A 7,326-nucleotide genomic window follows, 5' to 3' on the forward strand; every position below is an offset into this window, starting at 1 on the left:
AATGCAAGGTACAGAGCCGCTGAAACACACAGATTAAAATATGTAAACAAGGCTGGCCTTTCTGAATGAGTTGTTTTGATACTGAATGTTGATATTGTGTGAATTCCTGCTTCAGGTACATCCCAGAACATGGTCTGAATGTGTATGATACAACCACCTTATTCAAGCTGTGTAGATCTGGGTCTGGTCAGTGGATGGTTGGTTAGCTGCTTGGGAGCCCATTTGTGCTGCCCTGAGTGAAGTGCATGATGGGGAAAAAAAGATGGAATATAAATGTAATAAATAAATCAACAGTACCATAAAGTCAGGGTCTAGTCTCTTTAAAGGAAAGATGTTAGGAGGCAGGGTTGGCTTTTAAGCAATTGGAGAGATTTCGCCCAATTGGGCCCCACACATGGTAGGTGCCCCACACTGCCCTTCTGCCCATTGCTGCTTCCACTTGGTCCGAAATTGGGTCACTTTGGAAGCAGGTCCTGCCCAATGTTGCTTCTGATTGGCCTGAAGTTGGGTCACTTCAGAAGCAGCACCCACCCACCGCCACCAAACTGGCGCCATGCAAGTGGCAGCGTGCGCACCTCACTTGTTCCCTGCCTGTGCAGCTCCCAGCACCATCCTCTCCCCCATCTTACTCTAGAGCAGGCTGCTGTGGACGGGGCAGTGATGGGAGAGAGTTGGGGAGCGCTGTGGGCTGGGTGCACACTCTATCCAGCTGACCTCTCAGGCACCTATTCTGCGTAAGGTACAGGAGTCCTATCCACTTGAACAAAAGTCTGGCTCTATTCAAGCTAAGAGCTAAAAAAAATTAGTAGAGGGGCCCTGCAAAATTAGAGGGGTCCCTGGAAAAGTGTTTCCAATTGGACCCCTCAGCTTCTAAGGCCGGCCCTTAGAAGGAGGAAGCTTTCCAGCCCCTCCAGAATACTATGCTAGCAGGATAGTAGTACTAATCACAGACTGAATTTTGAAAAAGGAACCTACTTTCTCCTTTTCTTGAGGCAAACTAGCAATGTTGTGATATGCCAATGACTGCACAACCTGTTCTTTTTCAGTGTTTTGGGAAACCAAGGCCTCTTAATTCAAAATCAGCATGTCTAAATCTGACAGCACCTACACAAGGGTTGTTTGAACAATGCAAGCATTGACATATAAAGAAGGGAAGAGCTGCAACTCAAGTGAGACAGTCACTCTGACATAGCAGAGAGGTCAGGTCACCCAAACTTGTTACTTTTAGAGTGTTAATAAATGAGCTAACAGGCATCAACAACTAAAGTTTGTGAGTCCAATTCCTGTACTGGACTCAAGGTCAGACCATGCATGGTGCAGACATGGTGTGTCAAGTGGTGGGTGGAGGATTTTTTTGTTGTTGGCATCCTTCAGTCTTGGAAGACTATGGTATCGCGCTCTGAATGGTGGTTCTGGAACAGAGTGTCCTCTTCAGTGCGCGAAGCCTGGGTAAAGTAGATATGGAGGATAGACCCATAACCATAAAGATATGGAGGATAGACCCTAACCCATGCAGCAAATCCTCCCTCTCCACGTCGCTGAAATGGTCCAATGGAAAGGCAAAAGCCAATACGGTTGGTTCCAGCGGCGTCGCAGGAGTTGCCAGAAAGTGACTGTGTTCAGCCACGAACTGCCTCAGGGACTCCAGCTCCAGATTTTGCCTGGAGGTTGACTCCTGAAGCCTTTTCCACAACTGGATGTCGCCACAAGGCAGTGGAGGTTTGGGATCAGAGTTTTCCTTCTCTCGAATGAGCTGCCTTCCCAGGCTAACAAGTCCCACCTACCCGGTGGCTGTTTAGTCGCCTCTTACAATAAGTGCAGCCAAACTGAGGGCCTACTCTTATCCCCAAGCCCCCAGGGTGGAGGATAAGCAGCAGACATAACCCCCCATCTGCCACCTCTTCCTCTAGCCCACTGTGGATAAAGCTGCATTGATTTGTTCCTTATTAAAATTAACATTATGCTGTTAGTCTCAACTTCCCCTTTGCCTTTAATGTGTGAAGGCCTTTGCAAACTTAGAACCATTGATTTGGAAGTGCCCATTCACACAAGTCTATTTTCCAATAATTATCCAGAGATCTTTTCAAGACTTTGGGCACAATCCTAACCAGACCTGGAGCAGGCAACCCAGTGGGCGTGCCCCACATCCAGAGCAGGGTTTGGGGCCAAAAGCGGTGCATCCTGGGGCAAGGGGAATCACTTCCTCTTACCCTGTGTTGCATTGCAGCAGCCCTAATGGGTCTACTCAGATCTGCACCACCTAAAGAGGTGGCGCAAATCCAAGCAGAATGGAGCAGCCTGAAGTCGCTCTGCACTGCCCAGGAATGGGGCTAGGATCCGGCATAACTGCCAGTTCCCAACCCTGCTTCCCACTCGCTGCCCATTTGCCCACAGAACCACCCACCCTCCCCCTGCCCCTAAATGCCTCCTGCCCGCCTCCTCCCTGCCCTCCCCACACCCCCTCCAGACCTCCACATTGGCCAAGTTCAGCTGACATGAACTCACCTGCTGCTGCCACCACCACGGAGGCTCGATCTGACCTCTGCGGGCCTGCACACCTCTGTGTGCCAGCACAGTTTACTCCAAGGGAGGCGCAAATGTGCTTTACAGCACGTTTGTGGCCCTCCCAGGCCAGTGCAAGGGACTTGCGCCAGCCCAGGTCACACTTAGGATTGCACCTTTCGTATCCTAACTTGCTCTGTACTTCAAAAAGAGAACAACAACAAAAACTGTCAGATAAACATAGAAGAGATTGAAATTATGGGAACAGCAGGACAGCCACAGAGTCTATCTCAGCTCTGAGACCAATGAAAAGGGAATATTTTAACATTCATGTGTTGCAGTAGATTGTTCAAACAGATTTTTTCCCTCATTAATTGGATGCCGTAGGTTCAGATTTCTAGGCCACATTGCCCTATAGCCATATCTGCAATGTGACAGCTCAAAGCAATTTAAAATTTTAATTCAAAGAAGCCTTCTGCACAGTTCCCTTTCTTTTCTTTTTTTTCTGGCAGAAGAGTGAAGCTTTCCACTTACTAACTGCTCAGCATCTTTGCAATGTGAGAAAGATTACACAGCCATAACTTGAACGATATTAAGATTTTATGGGTGAAAAATGTTGGCTTGCTAACTGGGATCTATTATTCATGGTAAAGGTTAAACACCATTCATAGCGGAATGAGTTTCCTCACCCTGCCAAAGAGGTTTTTGTTTATGGCATGAAAACAGAGAGCTGGACTTTCTTCAGGACTATTCAAAGTGTGGCTACTTTTTCATAGGGCCAGTCCCAAACTGGGGTCCCCAAGCTCTGTTTTGTAATGCAAGGAAAAGGAAAAAAAATAAGATCTTTGATAAACAATGAAGTGTGCTCATAGAATTGGAAGATAGCATGGTCTGCTCTTCTACATAGGTGGAACTAGATGGCACAAAAGGGAGTGTTGATGGTGTAGTGCAAAGGTTCCCAAACTGTGGGTCACGACCCACCAGTGGATTGTGAGCTGGTTTTTGGTAGGTCATGAAGTCCTGGGTCACCACCAGCTGCCATTCTTTGCCTGCTTCAATAGTTCAGTGAGTAACCCCACCTTGATAGTGCAGCAGATTTGATCCTGGGACTAAAAATACTCCTCTTAATACTCCTGCTTCGTGACTTAAGAAAAACATGCAACACAAAAGAAGGATCTGCAGCCCTAGCTGTCCTCCATGGCCAATGGACTTCCTGAGTGAGCTACTGCACCCTCAGCCAGCTGCATTGACAAAGGCAACACCCATCAAGGACCACCAACGAACAAAGAAAGTTTCCTTGATGAGTTCAACTCTCTAGGAGGAATTTCTGTAAAGCTTCAAGCAACTGGAAGACATAGCCTCAAAACGGTAGAGGGCACTTGGGAGAAAAAGTAGGAAAAAAAAAGTTTCTCTTATACTTCCCTGAAACTCTCAGGTCTAGTTTTCAAAATTAGTTACAGCAGAATGATGACACTAACCCTTCAGACACTGTTTTATTCACACTTTCAAAGACTTTAATTGAAAGTAAAGAGGAGGAAAGCCTCTGGATAAGAAAGCATTCTTAAATTGTACCTTTTTCAGCAGGAGAAAGTGCAAATGCACTTATAGCCCAATCCTAACTGGGCTTTACAACAGCAAAACAGCAGTTCTGCTGTAATGCCCATTCTAGAACCAGCCTTTTGTATATCTCGTTAATATCAGGGGTTACTGTGTAGGCTTGTTGACAGTTTTGTTTCTCTTGATTAGATTACAGCCACGTTCATCTGAATGGCCAGGATAATCTATAAACCCCTAAATGTTTAGATCAGTTTTCCCAAGCTGTGAAACAGGACCCACCAGTGGGTCACAACCTGATTGTTGGTAGGTCATGAAACTGAAACTGGCGAGCTGATTGCTGACATGGAAAATGTATTGAGCCCTATAGAAAGTGAAACTGAGCTGCATGTGCATGTTTACTTGTGAGCAGGCAAACGTGCATCAGTCCATTTTGAAGTACAGACCAAGAGGAATGCAAGGATACCAGAATGGTCCTGATCCGATGAATGCAGCCCCCCCCCCCCCAAAAAAAAACTCAAGAAGGAAATCTTCCCCAAACAGACAAGGAAAGTATATATATTGAGCCATATGCAAAGCAAAACTGAGCCACACATGTGTGTTTACTTGAAAGTAGGCAAGCGTGCCCCTGCTCCTATTGAAGGCCAGGCAAAGGCGAATGCAAGTCTACCAGAATGGTCCCAATTGAATGAATGTGGAATGCAACAAATGCTCTAGAAGCCCTCCAGCATAGTAAAAGATAAAAACATAGACTTGAACTGCTGGTAAGGTGAAACTGTGTTGTTTTTTTTAATCTCATAAAAGTAGGTGGGTCCAGATAGAGTGTCATTTTTACAAAGTGGGTTCCAGTGCTAAAAGGTTTGGGAACCACTGATTTAGATTGTTCTGCTAATGCTGAGTGTAGCTGCCCATTTCCTGGTGTGAAAGGAATACTGTTGGTTACTAAGAGCACACTAACAGCAGAGCTTCACCACCTGACTTTTGGTGGTTTTCTAGACATTATTCAAGCTGCAGGGGTTTGCCTTCCAATTTAAGACAGAAGTGGCTTGAAACATAAGCTAGGGTGCTCCTTTCTCCAACAGGCCTAAAACAATTTCATACACTCATTGAGTTGGAAGGGACTTAAACGGTAATCTAGTCCAATCCCCTTCTTTTAGCAGAAAGTTCTCCTACAGCATCTCTGGCAGGAGTTTGTTGAGTTTCTGACTGAACACCTCAACTGAGGGAGAGTTCACCACCTTCCTCGGCAATCTGTTCCACTGCTGAACCACCCTGATGGTCACAAATTTCTTCCTGAAGTCCAACCAGAATCTCTTCCTTTGCCATTTGTACCCATTAAATCTAGTTCTACTTTCAGAGGCAGTTGAGAACAAATTTATTCCTTCTTCTGTATGACAGCCCTTCAGGTATTTGATGAGAACTATCCTATCCCAGCTAATTGGGTAAGAGGCACTTTTTCAAGTGGGTGCTCCTTTTTTTTTTTTTTTTTTTTTTTAGCAGGGGGAGAGTAACTGGCCCACCTCACCCCAGCACTGTCTGTTCTAGTGGCTGTCTGCTGGTATTCATTTGCATCTTTTTAGATTGTGAGCCCTTTTGGGACAGGGAGCCATTTAGCTATTTGATTTTTCTCTGTAAACTGCTTTGTGAACTTTTAGTTGAAAAGCGGTATATAAATACTGTTGTTGTTATTATTATTATTATTATTATTATTATTATTATTATTATTATTATTATTATTATTATTATTAATAATAATAATAATAATAATAATAATAATAATAATAATAATAATAATAATAATAATAATAATAATAATAATAATAACTATCCTATCCCCTCTCAGCTTTCTCTTCTCCAGGCTAAACATACCAAGTTCCATGAACATTTCCTCGTAAGGCTTGTTCTCCAGCCTTTTGATCAGCTTCATTGCTCTTTTCCGAGACAGAGATTTCAGAGACGTTCTTCTTAAAATTCTTCCTGAGATACAGCAAGAGCTTCTTTTCAAAGTAGTTTTGGTTGGATATTATATGAAACATCACCAGCAGGTGTGCAGGTAACATTTGCATTTAGTTGGTGCAACTTCATTGTGATGTCCCCAAAGGAAACATGCGCGGAGAACCTCCGCATTCTGTCTCTGCTTTCAAAGCTTGTGTCAATCCCCCACATGAATTTCCCTTTGGACATTAACAAAGAAACAATGCCAGCTGTCTGGGTGCGTAATGAACAGATAGGGCTTCTTGGAATTTTTGTAATACCAAAACAGCCCACAAATGCTCCCATTCAAATAGGTAGGTAGATTACCTGTCAAATAGGTAGGTAGGTAGGGGGTAGACAAGGAGATAGAGAGATCTGATACGAAACAAGCAAAAAAAAAAAATGAATTCTATACAACACCGTTTCAAGAAAAAAAACCTGCGTTAATCAAAATGACATCCAGGTATTAAACAACCTGCCCCTGAGATTCAGGTGTGCTTTGAACATGAGAACAATTCTACATAGCAGGAATGGCTTAAAAACCTGCAGGAATTTAATAATTTAATAGGAATTTAATAATATGTGAGCCACTTGCTCAAATCTCTCTCTCTCTCTCTCTCTCTCTCTCTCTCTCTTAAATAACATTTGGGCTAGGTTTGGATATTGAGGAGTACCATTATGCTGGTTTAGTTGAAAGAAAAAATCACGTTCCAGTGAAGAAAGAGATTTCACTGTACAGAGATATTGCATTTAATAGCAAACACATTTGCATCACTTCCCAAAGAACTGTAATAGAAAAGTCTCCACAAGAGGGCAATATTAGTACATGTATTGAAACTGGTAGCTGAGCTCCTTCTAATCTAGTATTTCTCAAATTGTGGGTGGGTCACAAGGCAATTCCAGGTGGGTCTCCATTCATTTCAATCTGTATTTTATTTTTAATATGTTAGATTTGATGCTACCATGGGATGTGATCACATTGGGGGAAATGTTATAGATCTGTCCTTTTAACTGGCTCCTATGTATATACTTTTAACAATGATAGTCAATGGGGCTTACTCCCAGGTAAGTGTGGTTAGAATTGCAGCCTTTGGGATGTTTTAAAACAGATCAGTAACTGCTTGGGAGAGTTAGGAGGGTTCTTCTTTATTTTAAATAAATTTTTAAACTTATTGTGAACTTTTAATTCACTTAATTAGATTTGATTTTGTCATATGGGGTGTTAAAAATTTCCCTGCTTGATGATGTCACTACTAGCCAAGATATCATTTCCAGGTTAATGACATTACTTCTGGT

Source organism: Tiliqua scincoides, chromosome 7 (assembly GCF_035046505.1).
Source record: "Tiliqua scincoides isolate rTilSci1 chromosome 7, rTilSci1.hap2, whole genome shotgun sequence".
In the NCBI taxonomy this organism is placed as follows: domain Eukaryota; kingdom Metazoa; phylum Chordata; class Lepidosauria; order Squamata; family Scincidae; genus Tiliqua; species Tiliqua scincoides.